The sequence below is a fragment of the Chionomys nivalis genome, chromosome X, assembly GCF_950005125.1.
Source record: "Chionomys nivalis chromosome X, mChiNiv1.1, whole genome shotgun sequence".
Classification (NCBI taxonomy): Eukaryota; Metazoa; Chordata; class Mammalia; order Rodentia; family Cricetidae; genus Chionomys; species Chionomys nivalis.
The window spans coordinates 91,604,867-91,623,128 of NC_080112.1; positions in this window are offsets into that span (position 1 = coordinate 91,604,867).

Below are 18,262 nucleotides of genomic sequence, written 5' to 3' on the forward strand. Positions count from 1 at the left end.
AGTACTTCCCACTTTTTCTTCTATCAGGTTCAGTGTGTTCAGACTGATATTGAGGTCTTTAATGCATTTGGACTTGAGTTTTGTGCATGGCAATAGATATGGATCTATTTTCATTCTTCTACAGGTTGACAATCAGTTCTGCCAGCACCATTTGTTGAAGATGCTTTCTTTCTTCCATTGAATACTTTTAGCTCCTTTATCAAAAATCAGGTGTTCATATGTTTGTGGGTTAAAATCAGGGTCTTCTACTCGACTTCATTGATCGACTTTTCTGTTTTTATGCCAATACCAAGCTGTTTTCAATACTGAAGCTCTGTAATAGTGTTTGAAGTCAGGGATGGTAATGCCTCCAGATGATCCTTTATAAGATTGTTTTGTCTATCCTGGGTTTTTTGTTTTTCCATATAAAGTTGATTAATGTCCTCTCAAGATCTGTGAAGAATTTTGATGGGACTAAAATAAAGATTGACAATAATTAGTGTAATCAGATTTCTTTTTTTTAAATTTATTTATTTATTAAAGATTTCTGCCTCCTCCCCGCCACCACCTCCCATTTCCCTCCCCCTCCCCCAATCAAGTCCCCCTGCCTTGTTAGCCGGAAGAGCAATCAGGGTTCCCTGTCCTGTGGGAAGTCCAAGGACCCCCCACCTCCATCCAGGTCTATTAAGGTGAGCATCCAAACTGCCTAGGCTCCCACAAAGCCAGTACGTTCAGTAGGATCCAAAACCCATTGCCATTGTTCTTGACTTCTCAGTAGTCCTCATTGTCTGCTATGTTCAGTGAGTCCGGTTTTATCCCATGCTTTTTCAGACCAGGGCCAGCTGGCCTTGGTGAGTTCCCAATAGAATATCCCCATTGTCTCAGTGGGTGCATGCACCCCTCACGGTCCTGAATTTCTTGCTCGTGCTCTCTCTCGTTCTGCTCTTGATTTGGACCTTGAGATTTCAGTCGGGTGCTCCAATGTGGGTCTCTGCCTCTGTCTCCTTTCATCACCTGATGAAGGTTAATATTCAGGAGGATGCTTATATGTTTTTCTTTGGGTTCACCTTCTTATTTAGTTTCTCTAGGATCATGAATTATAGGCTCAATGTCTTTTACTTATAGCTAGAAACCAAATATGAATGAGTACATCCCCTGTTCCTCTTTTTGGGTGGCTTACCTCACTCAGGATAGTGTATTCTATTTCCATCCATTTGCATGCAAAATTCATGAAGTCATTGTTTTTTACTGCTGAGTAGTACTCTAATATGTATATATTCCATACTTTCTTCATCCATTCCTCCATTGAAGGGCATCTAGGTTGTTTCCAGGTTCTGGCTATTACAAACAATGCTGCTATGAACATAGCCGAGCATATACTTTTGTTGTATGATAGGGCATCTCTTGGGCATATTCCCAAGAGTGGTATTGCTGGGTCCAGGGGTAGGTTGATCCCGAATTTCCTGAGAAATCGCCACACTGCTTTCCAAAATGTTTGCACAAGTTTGCATTGCCACCAGCAGTGGATGAGCGTACCCCTTATTCCACAACCTCTCCAGCAAAGGCTATCATTGGTGTTTTTTATTTTAGCCATTCCGACAGGTGTAAGATGGTATCTTAAAGTTGTCTTGATTTGCGTTTCCCTAATCGCTAAGGAGGTTGAGCATGACCTTAAGTGTCTTTTGGCCATTTGAACTTCTTCTGTTGAGAATTCTCTGTTCAGCTCAGTGCCCCATTTTATAATTGGGTTGATTAGCCATTTACGGTCTAGTTTTTTGAATTCTTTATATATTTTGGAGATCAGACCTTTGTCAGTTACGGTGTTGGTGAAGATCTTCTCCCAGTCAGTGGGTTGCCTTTTTGTCTTAGTGACAGTGTCTTTTGCTTTACAGAAGCTTCTCAGTCTCAGGAGGTCCCATTTATTCAATGAGGCCCTTAATGTCTGTGCTGCTGGGGTTATATGTAGGAAGTGGTCTCCCGTGCCCATGTGTTGTAGAGTAATTTCCACTTTCTCTTCTATCAGGTTCAGTGTGTTCAGACTGATATTGAGGTCTTTAATCCATTTGGACTTGAGTTTTGTGCATGGTGATAGATATGGATCTATTTTCATTCTTCTACAGATTGGCCTCCAGTTTTGCCAGCACAATTTGTTGAAGATGTTCCCTTTCTTCCATTGTATACTTTTAGCTCCTTTATCGAAAATCATGTGTTCATATGTTTGTGGGTTAAAGTCAGGTCTTCTATTCGATTCCATTGGTCGACCTCTGTTTTTATGCCAATACCAAGCTGTTTTCAATACTGTAGCTCTGTAATAAAGTTTGAAGTCAGGGGTGGTAATGCCTCCAGACAATCCTTTATTGTATAAGATTGTTTTGTCTATCCTGGGTTTTTTGTTTTTCCATATAAAGTTGATTATTGTCTTCTCCAGATCTGTGAAGAATTTTGATGGGATTTTGATGGGTATTGCGTTGAATCTGTAGATTGCTTTTGGTAGAATTGCCATTTTTACTATGTTGATTCTCCCAATCCAAGAGCAAGGGAGATCCTTCCATTTTCTGGTGTCCTCTTCAATTTCTTTCTTCAAAGACTTAAAGTTCTTGTCAAATAGATCTTTCACTTCCTTGATCAGAGTTACCCCAAGATATTTTATGCTATTTGTCGCTATCGTGAAAGGTGATGCTTCTCTGATTTCTCTCTCTGCTTCCTTATCCTTAGTGTATAGGAAGGCAACTGATTTTGTGGAGTTGATCTTGTATCCTGCCACATTACTAAAGGTGTTTATCAGCTGTAGGAGTTCTTTGGTAGAGTTTTTGGGGTCGCTTATGTATACTATCATATCATCTGCAAATAAAGAAAGCTTAACTTCTTCTTTTCCAATACGAATCCCCTTGATCCCCTTATGTTGTCCTATTGCTATTGCTAGAACTTCAAGTACTATATTGAAGAGGTATGGAGAGAGTGGACATCCTTGTCATGTTCCTGATTTTAGTGGGATGGCTTTGAGTTTTTCTCCGTTTAATTTAATGTTAGCTGTCAGCTTGCTGTAAATAGCTTTTATTATATTTAGGTATGACGCTTGTATCCCTAATCTCTCCAAGATCTTTATCATAAAGGGGTGTTGAATTTTGTCGAATGCTTTTTCAGCATCTAATGAAATGATCATATGGTTTTTTTCTTTCAGTTTATTTATATGGTGGATTACATTGATAGATTTGTGTATGTTGAACCAGCCCTGCATCTCTGGGATGAAGCCTACTTGATCATAATGGATAATTATTTTGATGTGTTCTTGGATTCGGTTTACCAGTATTTTATTGAGAATTTTTGCATCGATGTTCATTAGTGAGATAGGCCTGTAATTCTCTTTCTTGGTTGGGTCTTTGTGTGGTTTTGCTATCAGGGTACCTGTAGCTTCATAAAAGGAATTTGGCAATGACTCTTCTGTTTCTATATTGTGAAATACCTTAAGGAGTATAGGTATTAGCTCTTCTTGGAAGTTTTGGTAGAATTCTGCATTGAAACCATCTGGTCCTGGGCTTTTTTGGAAGGGAGATTTTTGATAACAGTTTCTAGGTCTTCGCGAATAACAGGTCTATTTAGATCGTTCACCTGGTCTTGGTTTAGCTTTGGTATATGGTACTTATCTAAAAAAATGTTCATTTCTTTTGCATTTTCCAGTTTTGTGGAAGACAGGCTCTTGTAGTAAGATCTAATAATTCGCTGAATTTCCTCTGTGTCTGTGGTTATGTCCCCCTTTTTCATTTCTGATCTTATTTATTTGCGTGTTCTCTCTCTGTTGTTTAATGAGTTTGGATAGGGGCTTATCTTGTTCTTGTTGATTTTCTCCAAGAGCCAACTTTTTGTTTCATAGATTCTTTGGACTGTTTTCTGTGTTTCTATTTTGTTGATTTCTGCCCTCAGTTTGATTATTTCCAGTCTTCTACTCCTCTTGGGCGTGTCTGCTTCTTTTTTTTCTAGAGCTTTCAGTTGTGCTGTTAAGTCCCCAATGTATGCTTTCTCCGTTTTCTTTAAGTGGGCACTTAGTGCTATGAACTTTCCTCTTAGCACTGCTTTCATTGTGTCCCATAGGTTTGAGCATGTTGTCTCTTTATTTTCATTAAATTCAAGGAAGACTCTAATTTCTTTCTTAATTTCTTCCTTGACCTAGGTGTGGTTCAGTAGTTGACTGTTCAGTTTCCATGAGTTTACTGGCTTTCTGGGGGTAGCATTGTTGTTGCATTCTAACTTTAGTCCGTGGTGATCTGATAAGACACAGGTGGACACTGATATTTTTTTGTATCTGTGGATGTTTGCTTTGTTACTGAGTATGTGGTCAATTTTCGAGAAGGTTCCATGAGCTGCAGAGAAGAAGGTATATTCTTTCCTATTTGGGTGGAGTGTTCTATAGATGTCTGTTAAATCCATTTGCTTCATTACCTCCAATAATTCTCTTAATTCTCTATTTGGTTTCTGTTTGATTGACCTGTCCATTGGAGAGAGAAGTGTGTTGAAGTTTCCCACTATTAGTGTGTGTGGTTTGATGTCTGCCTTGAGTTCTAGTAATATTTCTTTTACATGTGTGGGTGCTTTTATATTAGGGGCGTAGATATTCAGGATTGAGACTTCATCCTGATGGATTGTTCTTGCTATGAGTATAAAGTGTCCATTGATGTGGGAGTGCCATATATCAATCTGTTGATTTCATTGGTTAAGTAATAAAGAAACTGCTTGGCCCTCATAGGTTAAAACATAGGTGGGTGAAGTAGACAGAATAGAATGCTGGGAGGAAGTGAGTTCAGACTCGACAGCTCTGCTCTCTGGAGCAGACACCATGCTCCCCTCTCCCCGGCAGATGCGATGAAGCTCCGACCCAGGATGGACGTAGGCTAGAATCTTCCCGGTAAGCGCTCCTTGGGGTGCTACACACATGAATAGAAATGGGCCAAACAGTGTTTAAAAGAATACAATGCATGTGTTGTTATTTCGGGTATAAAGCTAACCATGCGGGAACCGGGCTGTGGGAAGAGGCCCGCAGCTCCCAACTACAGTCCATCTTGATCTCTTCTGGTTGATTTTAGTTTGAAGTCAGTTTTGTTAGAAATTAGTATGGCCACTCCTGCTTTTTTCTTAGGACCTTTTGCTTGAAACACCTTTTCCCAACCCTTTACTCTGAGTAGATGCCTGTCTTTGTGGTTGAGATGAGATTCTTGCAAACAGCAGACTGTTGGATCCTGTTTTCGTATCCAATCTCTTAGCCTGTGCCTTTTTATTGGTGAATTGAGACCATTAATATTAAGTGATATTAATGACCAGTGGTTGTTAACTCCAGTTATTCTTATTGCTTTTGGTAGAAGAGTTTGTGTGTCTCCCTTCTTTGAGTTGTGCTGTTGAAGGGTCGCTAGATGCCTGTGTTATTGTAGGCAGTGTTGGCAATGTTGGATTCCTTGGGTTGTGATTTTCCTTCTATTACTTTCTGTAGGGCTGGATTTGTGGCAACGTATTGTTTAAATTTGTTCTTATCCTGGAATGTCTTGTTTTCTCCATTGATAGTGAACGATAGCTTGGCTGGGTATAGTAGTTTGGGTTTGCATCCATGGTCTCTTAGTTTCTGTAGTACCTCTATCCAGGACCTTCTGGCTTTCATGGTTTCCATAGAGAAGTCAGGTGTAAGTCTGATAGGTTTACCTTTATAAGTTACTTGGCCTTTTTCCTTTGCAGCTCTTAATATTCTTTCTTTAATCTGTATATTTTGTGTTTTGATTATTATATGGCGAGGGGACGTTTTTTTTTGATCCAGTCTGTTTGGTGTTCTGTATGCTTCTTGAATATTCAAAGGAATATCTTTCTTTATGTTGGGGAAGTTTTCTTCCATAATTTTGTTAAAAATGTTTTCTGGACCTTTGAGCTGTGCCTCTTCTCCTTCTTCTATTCCTATTATTCTTAGGTTTGGCCTTTTTATTGTGTCCCATATTTCCTGAATGTTTTGTGATGAGAATTTGTTGGTTTTGGTGTTTTCTTTGATCAGTCCGTTTATTTTCTCTATGTTGTCTTCAGAATCTGAGATTCTTTCTTCTATCTCTTGTATTCTATTGATTATTCTTGTTTCTGTAGACTCTGCTCGTTGACCTAGACTTTCCATATCCAGCTGGTCCTCAGGTTGTGTTTTCTTCCTTGCTTCCATTTCAGTTTTCAATTCTTGAACTGTTTCCATTACCCGTTTGATCGTTTTTTCTTGGTTTCCCAGGGTATCATGTACGTATTTACTCATATCTTCAAACTTTTTGTTACACTTCTCATCCATTTCTATAAGGGCATTTTTTACATGTTGTTTGAGAGACTCTATTGCTTTCATAAAGTCAATTTTTTCCACTTCTTTTGTGTTAGGGTGTTCAAGTCCTTCTGTTGTAAGATCATTGGATTCTGGTATTTTCATGTTGTTTTTCAGATTGTTGGGTGAATTCTTGCCTTGGCGCCTGCCCATCTCCTCCTATCGATGCTATCTAATGGGTCTTTTAAAACTGGATCAGGTTTCCCTGCTGGCCAGGGGCTTACAAAATGCCCTCACTCCGTTTCCTGGCTCCTGTCGTGGGCCAAGATCCCACTCACCACTCAGAAGGGTCTTCAGGAACAGAACCCGGCTCCCTGTTTGCAGAGACCTCATCAACAAAAGGCCTACCTCTTTGATTTAATTGTAGTGGGACTATCTGCTTTTGGAATTGCGCGCCAGTCCCTGCCGTTTGGCTGTCTGCACCCGCACTGGTTGCCACCACTTGGCTCTCTCTTTGATGGGATTTTAATGGGTATTGCATTGAATCTATAAATTGCCCTTGGTAGAATTGCCATTTTTACTATGTTGATCCTCCCAATCCAAGAGCAAGGGAGATCCTTCCATTTTCTGTTATCCTCCTCAATTTCTTTCTTCAAAGACTTAAAGTTCTTGTCAAATAGATCCTTCACTTCCTTGGTTAGAGTTACCCCAAGATATTTTATGCTATTTGTCGCTATCGTGAAGGGTGATGCTTCTCTGATTTCCCTTTCTGCTTCCTTATCCTTTGTGTATAGGAGGGCAACTGATTTTTGGAATTGATCTTGTATTCTGCCATGCTACTAAAGGTGTTTATCAGCTGTAGGAGTTCTTTGCTGGAGTTTTCGGGGTCGCTTATGTACACTATCATATCGTCTACAAATAATGAAAGTTTAACTTCTTCCTTTCCAATTTGAATCTCTTTGATCCCCTTATGTTGTCTTATTGCTATAGCTAGAATCTCAAGCACTATATTGAAGAGGTATGGAGAGAGTGGACAGCCTTGTCGTGTTCCTGATTTTTGTGGAATAGTTTTGAGTTTCTCTTCATTTGATTTGATGTTAGCTGTTGGCTTGCTATAAATAGCTTTTATTATAGTTATGTACGACCCTTGTATACCCAATCTCTCTAAGACCTTTATCATAAAGGGATGTTGAATTTTGTTGAATGCTTTTTCAGCATCTAATGAAATGATCATATGGTTTTTTTCTTTTTGTTTATTTATATGATGGATTACATTGATAGATTTTCATATGTTGAACCAGCCCTGCATCCCTGGGATGAAGCCTACTTGATCATAATAAATAATTTTTCTAATGTGTTCTTGGATTCGGTTTGCCAGTATTTTATTGAGGATTTTTGCATCGATGTTCATGAGTGAGATTGGCCTGTAGTTCTCTTTCTTGGTTGGGTCTTTGTGTGGTTTTGGTATCAGAGTAACTGCAGCTTCATAAAAGGAATTTGGCAATGACTTCTCTGTTTCTATATTGTGAAATACATTAAAGAGTATAGGTATTAGGTCTTCTTGGAAGAATTCTGCATTGAAGCCATCTGGACCTGGGCTTTTTTTGGTAGGGAGGTTTTTTATAACAACTTCTAATTCTTCGCAACTAACAGGTCTATTTAGGTTGTTCACCTGGTCCTGGTTTAACTTTGGTATATGGTACTTATCTAAAAAGGTGTCCATTTTTTTTACATTTTCCAATTTTGTGGCATACAGGCTTTTGTAGTAAGATCTAATGATTCTCTGAATTTCCTCTGTGTCTGTGGTTATGTCTCCCTTTTCATTTCTGATCTTGTTAATTTGCGTATTCTCTTTCCGCCGTTTGATTAGTTTGGATAGGGGTTTATCAATCTTGTTGATTTTCTCCAAGAATCAGCTTTTTGTTTCATTGATTCTTTGGATTGTTTTCTGTGTTTCTATTTTGTTGATTTCAGCCCTCAGTTTGATTATTTCCAGTCTTCTACTCTCCTAGGTGAGTCTGCTTCTTTTTTTTCTAGAGCTTTCAGGTGGGCTGTTAAGTCTCCAATGTGTGCTTTCTCTGTTTTATTTAAGAGAGAACTTAGTGCTATGAACTTTCCTCTTAGCACTGCTTTCATAGTGTCCCATAGGTTTGAGTATGTTGAGTCTTCATTTTCATTGAATTCAAGAAAGACTTTAATTTCTTTCTTTATTTCGTCCTTGATCCAGGTGTGGTCCAGTATTTGACTGTCCAGTTTCCATGAGTTTGTAGGCTTTCTGGGGGTAGCATTGTTGTTGAATTCTAACTTTAATCCATGGTGATCTGATAAGACACAGGTGGTTACTAATATTTTTTGTAACTGTGTAAGTTTGCTTTGTTACTGAGTATGTGGTCAATTTTCGAGAAGGTTCCATGAGCTGCAGAGAAGAAGGTGTATTCTTTCCTATTTGGGTGGAATGTTCTATAGATGTATGTTAAGTCCATTTGATTCATTACCTCCCTTAATCCTCTTATTTCTCAGTTAGGTTTCTGTCTAATTGACCTGTCCATTTGTGAGAGAGGAGTGTTGAAATCTCCTGCTATTAGTGTGTGTGGTTTGATGACTGCCTTGAGTTTTAGTAATGTTTCTTTTACATAAGTTGGTGCTTTTATATTAGGGGCATAGATATTCAGGATTGAGACTTCATCCTGATGAATTGTTCCTGTTATGAGTAAAAAATGTCCCTCTCCATCTCTTCTGATTGATTTTAGTTTGAAGTCAACTTTGTTAGAAATTAGTATGGCCACACCTGCTTGTTTCTTAGGTCCGTTTGCTTGATAAACCTTTTCCCAGCCCTTTACTCTGAGTAGATGTCTGTCTTTGTCGTTGAGGTGTGTTTCTTGTAAACAGCAGAATGTTGGATCCTGTTTTTGTATCCAATCTCTTAGCCTGTGCCTCTTTATAGGTGAGTTGAGTCCATTGACATTAAGTGATATTAATGACCAGTGGTTGTTAACTCCGGTCATTTTTTCTTTCTTTCTTTCTTTCTTTCTTTCTTTCTTTCTTTCTTTCTTTCTTTTTTTTGTAGTAGAGTTTGTGTTTTTCCCTTCTTCCAGTTGTGCTGGTGAAGGGTCATTAGATGTCTGAGTTATTGTGGGCATTGTTGGACTCCTTGGGTTGTGATTTTCCTTCAATTACTTTCTGTAAGGCTGGATTTGTGGCTATGTATTGTTTAAATTTGTTTTTATCCTGGAAAATTTTGTTTTCTTGGCTGGGTATAGTAGTCTGGGCTTGCATCCATGGTCTCTTAGTTTCTGCAGTACATCTATCCAGGACCTTCTGGCTTTCATGGTTTCCATAAAAAAGTCAGGTGTAAGTCTGATAGATTTACCTTTATAAGTAACTTGACCTTATTTTTGTAGCTCTTAATATTCTTTCTATATTCTGTATGTTTTGTGTTTTGATTATCATATGATGAGGAGACTTTTTTTTGATCCTGTCTATTTAGTGTTCTGTATGCTTCTTGAATATTCAAAGGAATATCTTTCTTAAGGTTGGGAAAGTTTTCTTCTATAATTTTATTAAATATATTTTCTGGACCATTGAGCTGTACTTCTTCTCCTTCTTCTATCCCTATTATTCTTAGGTTTGGTCTTTTTTATTGTGTCCCAGATTTCCTGAATGTTTTGTGATGAGAATTTGTTGGTTTTGCTGTTCTCTTTGATCAGTGTGTTTATTTTCTCTATGGTATCTTTAGTGTCTGAGGTTCTTTCTTCTATCTCTTGTAATCTGTTGGTAGTACTTGTCTCTGTAGTTCCTGTTCGTTTATCCAAATTTTCCATCTCCATCCTTCCCTCGGTTTGTGTTTTCTTCATTACTTACATTTCATTCTTCAAGTCTTGAACCTTTTCCCTTACCTGTTTGATTGCTTTTTCTTGTTTCTCTTGGTTTTCTTGGGTATCTTTGAGAGATTTATTAATTTCCTCTACCTTTTTGTTTGTAATCTCTAATTGATTATGGCAGTTTTTCACCTCATGTTTAAGGTCTTCTATTATTTTCATATAATTCACTTTTGAGTCGAATTCTTCTAATTCTTCTGGAATTGGGTGTACAATTCTTATTTCGGGATTCCTGGATTCTGGTGATGTCATGTTGCCTTTCAGGTTGTTGGAGGAATTCTTGCATTGGCGCCTGCCCATCTCTTCCTTCAAATGGAGCCAGGAGAGGCCTGGTGTCTTGGTCCAGTCTTTGCTGTGACTAACTCCCTGGGTGTATCTCCTCAGTGTAGTAGCAGGAACCGTTCCCTTCCAGATGGACTCCTCAACACCAAAACATGGACGTCTGATAGTCCAATGACCCGCAGACAAAAGGGCGAGTGTGGGGGGTAGGGCGGGGTCAAGTAGAACACAGGCAACCCTGCAGCACAAGCTGGAGGTGCTTGTGCTCTCTTTTGGGGGTTCTTGAGGCCTGCCCAGTAGCCAGCCACTCACCACTCTTAGTGGGTAGCCTTAGTGTAGGAGCAGGAAGCAGTTCCTTAGCAAAGGACCTTGCAGACAAGGCAGGCTTGGGGGGGGGGTCTTGTGTAGGAAAGAAAGCCCTGCAGTAGGAGCTGGGGGAGGGGGGTTTGTGCTCTCTTCCGGGACAGTCCGCCCCTGGATAGCACACACTCACCCTTCCAGATGGAACTTCTCAGCACCTACACAGGGATGTCTGGTAGCCCAACGAGCCAGGGACAAAGGGAAGAACGTGGCCGGCAGGGCGGGTCCAGGAGAGGACAGCAGACCCTGCAGCCCCTGCAGCAGGGGCCTGCGCTCCCTCACGGGGGATCTTGAGACCTGCCCGGTAGTCAGGCACTCACCGCTCTCGGTGGGTAGCCTTAGTGTAGGAGCAGGAAGCTGTTCCTCAGCAAAGGACCTTAAGTAGCAAGTTTCTTAAGAAATTTCCATACATACTTTTTCCCTCTTTGATCGACACCCCCAGCCTTGTGTCTCTGCTTCTGTTGCTTATCTTCCACTATTCCCAGTATTCAATTCTCCCCTTCCTTCCTTAACCCATTTTTCTTCTTATGGGTTCCTTTGTACACATGTGTGCATGTATGCATGCACACACACACACACACACACACACATTATAAACTAGGAGTCATAGGATATAAAACAAAAATCAAATACCATTGTCTTTCTTAGCCTTGGATACCTCTCACTCAATATAATATTTTCAGTTTGACCCATTTTCTTGTAAATCTCATAATTTCACTTTTACCTGTGGATAAATAGAATTATGCATATGCACTGCACTTTCATTATTAATTTAACAGCTGACTGACATCTGAACTGATTCCGTTTCCTTGGTATTCTGAAAAGAGCAAGAGTGAAGTGAATGTGCAAACTTCTCTATGGTAGAGTTGTAGTCTCATTTACATATGTTTCCAGGAGTGGAATAGGTAGTTCAATTTTGCATTTTTCTGAGGAACAGATGAATCAAGTTCTATAAAGTTGCACCAGTTTACACTCCCAACATCAGTATATAAAGATTCCCCTTTCCTTACTTACATCATTCCAGCATTTGTCTGCTTTCTTAATGATAATCATTCTAACAGGAATTCTGATGGAATTTTAACGTAATGCTAATTTGCACGTTTCTGGTGGCGAAGGGTGTTTGAATACATAAGAACTATTTCTTGTATCTCCTTCTTCAAAAAGTGTCCATTCAATTCTTTCACACATGTATGCATTGGCCATTTTGTGGTGTTTGTTTATAATGAAGTAGTCTAAAAATTAATTGCCCATGTACAAATATATAGCTGGAAAAGGGTTTCTTCCATTTTGTGTACTGTTGACTCTGCAGATAGTTTCATAGAAGCATTTGGAAGAGATTGAAATCTAACTTAGGCTGTAATTAAGTCACCCACCAAATTAGACCTTGAGTCTCACTTTAGGCTATGACCTCTATGGCTAAAATAGATTATAAAACTATGAAGTTAGGGGGCTGGAGAGATGGCTCAGTGGTTAAGAGCATTGCCTGCTCTTCCAAAGGTCCTGAGTTCAATTCCCAGCAACCACATGGTGGCTCACAACCATCTGTGATGAGGTCTGGTGCCCTCTTCTGGCCTTCAGGCATACACGCAGAAAGACTATTGTATACATAATAAATAAATAATTAAATAAATAAATATTTTAAAAAAAAACTATGAAGTTAGCTGAGAATTTGAAACTTTGACCTACACATATTATCTCTCCCAAATAATCAGAAACGTTGTACGATTATTAAGCTATCATAAAACCATTGAAACAACCACATGCCATGTCAAAACTTTGCCTTCAACACATGTAGTCAGATACCAGATCCCAGAGAGACACCTTTAATGATCTGTTGCTAAGGATCACTTCTCTCACAATCACCTTATGAGGTTAGGGTTGGAGGATCAAAAGTTCATGACCAGTCTCTGATATATAGGAAGATGCAGGACAGCCTAGGCTACATCAAAACCTATAGTAGTAGTAGTAGTAGTAGTAGTAGTAGTAGTAGTAGTAGTAGTAGTAGTAGAGGAGGGGGAAGAGGTAGAGGAGGAAGAAGAAGATTAGGGAAAAGACTTACAAAAAGAGGAGAGTGGACAGGCTTTTCTTTTTCCTGATTTTAGTGGAATGGTTTTTAGTTTCTCTCCATTTAATTTGATATTAGCTGTTGGCTTGCTGTATATTGCTTTTATTGTATTTAGATATGATCCTTGTATCTTTAGCCTCTTCAAGACCTTTATCATAAACTGGTGTTGAATTTTGTCAAATACTTTTTCAGCATTTAATGAAATGATCATATGCTTTTTTTCTTTCAGTTTATTTATATGATGGATTCCATGGATAGATTTTCATATGTTGAACCAGCCCTGCATCTCTGGGATGAAGCCTACTTGATCATAATGTATAATTTTTTTGATGTGTTCTTGGATTCTTGGATTCAGGTTGCCAGTATTTTATTGAGAATTTTTGCATCGATGTTCATGAGTGAGATTGGTCATAGCAGCATTATTTGTAAGAGCGAGAACCTGGAAACAACCTAGATGCTTCTCAATGGAAGAATGGATAAAGAAAGTGTGGAATATATACATTAGAGTACTACTCAGCGTTAAAAAACAATGACATCTTGAATTTTGCATGCAAATGAATGGAAATAGAAAACACTATCCTGAGTGAGATAACCCAGATCCAAAAAGATGAATATGGTATGTACTAACTCATTAGTGGACTCTAGCCATAAACAAAGGACATTAAGCCTATAGTTGACAAGTCTAGAGAAGCCAAATAACAAGGTGAACCCAAAGAAAAACATATATAGATCCTCATGGAAATTGGAAGCAAATAAGATCGCTGGGCAAAAGTTGGGAGCATGGGGTGGGGGTAGGGGTGGGGGTGGGATTGGGGAAAGGGGAGAGGGGGAGAGAGAAGGGAGAAGGGAAAGACTGGGGGAGCGTGGGGGAGTGGGAGGGTAGAGATGGAGGAAGGGTAGATATAGGAGCATGGAAGAAGATATCTACATTAAGGGAGCCATTTTAGGGTTGGCATGAGACTTGGCTCTAGAGGGGATCCCAGGTGTCCCAGGTGTCCACGGTGATGTCCCCAGCTAGGTCCTTGGGCAGCAGAGGAGAGGGTGCCTGAACTGGCCTTGCCCCACTATCACACTGATGATTATCTTGAATATCACCATAGAATCTTCATCAGGCGACTGATGGAGATAGAGACAGAGATCCTCATCAGAGCAATGGACTGAGCTGCCAAGGTCCAGTTGAAGAGCTGAAGAAGGAGAAGTTGAGCAAGGAAGTCAGGACCACCAGGGGTTGGGTCCACCTACTGAGACAGTGTGCCTGTAATAAAGGGAGCTCACCAAATCCAGCTGGACCGGGACTGAATGGGCATGTGATCAAACCGGACTCTCTGAATATGGCTGCCAATGGGGCCAGACTGAGAAGCGATCTATAATGGCACTGGGACCTGTTTCTACTGCATGTACTGGCTTTTTGGGACCCTAGTCTATTTGGATGCACACCTTCCTAAGCCTGGATGGATGGGGGAGGGCCTTGGACTTCCCATAAGGAAGGGTATTCTGCCCTCTCTTAGGACTGGAGGGGAAGGGAGGAGAGGGAGGGAGGGACCAGGAGGGGAATGGGAGGAGGGGAGGAAGTCTAAATTTTTGAATGGAAAAATAAATAAAACAAAAGAAAAAGAGGAGAGAGGAGGAGGGATTTAATTCAGTAAATCAGACACTTAAAAACTAAGAGAAATGTTACAGGAGTGGACACGCTTGTCCTTAGTGTTCTAAGGATTTGTGATCTTTATTACATTAAGGAAAGAACATGTTAAGAGGCCACCACTGAAGTCAACAAGAGCAGTGACATTCTTTCTGGGATCAGAGCCCCCATTGCTGTTATATCCATGGCCTTTGATACTTAGAAAGTTATTAATTGTATATTGCAATGTTGCTGCAGCAACATTCTGGCCATCTATGACTTTCATTGCAAGGGCAAATAATCAAATCACCCGCAAGACAGTCTTAACTTTGCTTCCCCATTCTTCATGTTATGCAAATGTGTATAATGGAACAAACCTAAGTTTCTTGACAAACACAATATTCATCTTTCAAACCTCTGCAATTCAAGAGGGTGCAATTTAAAGGAGGTTGGGATAAATGCTGAGAAGCAACTTCACCATATTACAACTTACATGTAGCTCATCTTTAGTCTATTTGTTGTCTATGGAAACAGATCTTTGGAACTGTCATAAGTTATTTGAAAAAGTCATAAGATTAGTGTGCTAATGATAGGTATTTGGGTTGTTTTCAATTATTTCACCATTTTAAAGAATTTTTTTTTTTTTTGGTTTTTTCGAGACATGGTTTCTCTGTAGCTTTGGTGCCCGTCCTGGAACTAGCTCTTGTAGACCAGGCTGGCCTCAAACTCACAGAGATCCACCTGCCTCAGCCTCCTGAGTGTTGGGATTAAAGGCATGTGCCACCACTACCTGACTTTAAAGAATATTTTAATGGCTATTGTTGTTGCTGTTTTCTTCAACATGCGTGTGAGTTTCTCTTTGACAATTGCTTAGTCTGTCATTGTTACTATCACAAGACACAACAGAGTGGGTAATTTAGAAATCCCAGAAATTCATTTCAATAGTTATGATGAGAAGGAAGCTCAAGATTAAGGAACCAGTGTATTTGGTGGAAGGGTAAAAAAAGATGACGTCGCTTCCTTGAACGTATTTCGTAAGAGCATTAGTACCAGGTAGGAGTGGTGGTTCAGGAAAATCATCACATTTTTGTGGGCAGCCTAGACTATTATAGTGAGTTCCAGGTCAGCCAGGGTTGCAGAATAAAATCCTATCTCAAAATAAGTGAAACAGGGGGCTTAGTCTCATTTGTGAGGGGTATACTCAAGGCCTTATCACGTCACCAAAGGACTCACCTCTTAATAGTCTCACCCAAAGTCACCATTCCCCCAAATTAGTAGAATCAGAACTTGAAACAAGGCAGTCTGGCTTCAAAGTCCTTGCTCTCACCATTGAACTTTCCCATATCAAAGTCCAATTGAAACCCTTTGGGTTCCAAAGATCTGTTTTTCAAGCCAATGCTTTAACTATATAGTCATTTCCATAGCTGTATAACAAATCTTGGTAAGGTAAATCTTGATTTATAATCAACACCTTTCTTTCATCTTAGCTATATTTAAATCTTTAAATTCAATCATGACAAGTTTAACACCTTTTGGGGGTTTCATAAAAGTTCTTATTCAACTTTTTCTTCATATAGACTTTGAGGGAGGATCAATACTTATGGCATATCTTTGTGTCATACTGTGAGCATGGTTTGAGTCCTCTTCTCTCAGAAACCATTAATTGCCAATAACTCCTCAGAGAATGGCAGGTCTTCCTAAGCACCTACCCCACCTGCAATGTAATGTTGAGGTAGGTCCTAATCTTGTACTGGTCTTCTTCAAGTAACAACAGCTACTATGATTTCGTGAGTACCATGTCGAGAAGAAACTCCTCAGCTTAGTCCAGCTCTTACACTCTTTCAGCCCCATCTTCAATGATGTTTCCTGAACCTTGACAGGGATGCTAGAAATGTCCCACTCAGCACTGAGCACTCAAAAGTCACTTATTCTTATCACAAGGACCAGTTATGAATCTCTGCATTAACCGTTCACAACTGCAAACAGAAATTTCTCTGATAATGACTGAAAGCAGCCATAATCTTTTATTAATCTTAATCTATTAGGTGAAAACATAAACATTTAGAAGGTACTTTGACAAATTTGGACATATTGAGCAAAACAACAATAATTGGTTTCTCCCCAGGCCTTATGCCCTCCACAGACATGGGCTTTTGGCTAGTTTTGTAGAACCAGATGAACTCCACTCTATTAAGAAGCCTTCAGTTCCCCATCCTTAAAACCCATTTCCCTTCTTAAAAACCTCTACCTACACTTGCTGACCAAGGATTTCTGTCCTGCCAGGTTCCTATAATCGTTAAGTCCCAAAGAAATCACACAGAGGTCTACATTAACTTTAAACTGAATGGCGCATTAGCTCAGGCTTCGCATTACCTCATATAACATATATTAGCCCATTATTCTTGTCTATGTTAGCCACATGACTCAGTACCTTTTTCAGCTGGCTAGGTCACATCTTGTTTCTTCTATAGTGGGCTCACAACTGCAGAGGGAACGTCCTTCTTCCCAGAATTTTCCTGTTCTCATTGATCCACCTGTACTTCTTGTCTGATTGTTCCGCCTATACCAATCCTGGCTACTGGCCAATCAGTGTTTATTTAAAACATAATTGACAGAATATATACAATTGTCCCGCACATACACTCATTCCCACAAACACACAGACACATGGACACAGAAACATAGACATGCAGACACACAGTTTTATGGTAGAAAACAAAACCTTTTGTCTTTCTCAGCCTAGGATACCTCTCTTGGTCTAGTATTTTCTATTCCACTCAATTTCTTGAAAATCTCACAGTTTCTCTTTTTACCCATGGATGATTAAAATTGTGCATATATCTTGCATTTTCATTATCTACTCATCTGTTAATGAACATCTGGGCTTTTTCCATTTTCTGACTTTCATGTGTAGAGCAGCAACAAACACGGATGTGTAAGAGTCTCTAAGGTAGGCTATAGTCTCCTTTGGGTATATGCCCAGGAGTGGGAAGGTGAAACATTAACCAATATTTTACATCAGCCCAAAATGCTTTTAGAATGATGCTGGCTTTTGTGACCTAAGTACTGACAAATACTAGTACCCAGGAAGCAGAAACAAGGAAGAAAAAATTCATCAAATTAGAGGCCAGCCTGGGCTACGTGACTACAAAACTGGACTTTGCCTTGATAAAACAACCAAATGAAAGCTTAGAGGAGTGTTACCTTTCAACTCTGGCTTTCATGATTTCTGTAAGTGTTTCCCCATGTACTGTCCGTTTAGTATCCCTGCTTACTTCACTTCCTATAGAACCGATGTTGGATGCACTAGCTCAAATGTTAAAGAATTTACACATTTTATTTTCTTTGAAGAAAGTAAAAGGAAGGGAGCTACAATGTCTACGAAACTTGGTTTGGCTTGCTGAGACCAGCCACTAGGCACATTAGGCAAGGTTTTAGTCAAGTAAAATTGCCAATTTTCTAAGAGAAAGGGCTAGCACATGGCTCATTAGAGCATTCTGAGCTTGCCTGTGCAATCTTTTTTTTCCTACCCTGCAATTTCCTGTGGGTTATAAATGAAACCTTTCTAGCTGTTAATGCAGGCTGTGAATTGAAGGAAAAAAGCATGTAATTAATCATAGGAGGTTGGGGGTGCTCGCTAAGCTTGAGTTACAGGGGAGAAGCTGGACAAGGCACTAGGACCTAGAAGGCAACTATCCACCCTGGCAGGAATTTCTTGCTTGGAGCTCAGACAACAAAGGCATAGAGAGATTGGTTTTCTTTCTCTCAGCATCTCCACCCAACCAGCAGAGAACCGGTGAGTGGGGCTTTCGAGT